Source organism: Bison bison, unplaced genomic scaffold (genome assembly GCF_000754665.1).
Source record: "Bison bison bison isolate TAMUID 2011002044 unplaced genomic scaffold, Bison_UMD1.0 scf7180017864495, whole genome shotgun sequence".
In the NCBI taxonomy this organism is placed as follows: Eukaryota; Metazoa; Chordata; class Mammalia; order Artiodactyla; family Bovidae; genus Bison; species Bison bison.
Genome location: NW_011495054.1, coordinates 6,823,854 through 6,824,377, shown reverse-complemented (window position 1 = coordinate 6,824,377; position 524 = coordinate 6,823,854).

The window sequence follows — 524 nt, the reverse complement described above, 5'->3', positions numbered from 1 at the left end:
AGCTGATGAGGTGGGAGGGGAGTCCACAGCCCAGGCTGGATAGAAGGCATCTGGTCTGGATTTCGCTTGGGGGATTCGAGGCGTCTTTACTAGTCTCTCACACGCTTCTTCCTCAGGCGCCCATTCTCTAAACCTGGGGAAACTCCACTTGGAAATGACCCCACCCTGCTTCTATTAATACAAGTGTGAACCTGACTGGCCCAGGACTCATTTGTCGTTTGTCTTAGGAGCCCCTCCCCGCTCCGGTTTACCAATAGAAGTGGGGAAAGGGGTCCCTGGCCTTTCTGGCTCCCACCACCGTTCAAATAGAATGATCTAGATAAATGTGGAAAAGGCCAATTACCTTTTTCACCCCCTCCATTGGGCTTCCCTGGGGGCTCAACTGGTAAAGAATCTGCCTGTGATGCGGGAGACCTGGGTTCAATCCCTGGGTTGGGAAGATCCTCTGGAGAAGGGAATGGCTACCCACTCCAGTATTCCGGCCTGGAGAATTCCATGGACAGAGGAGACTGGTGAGCTGCAGT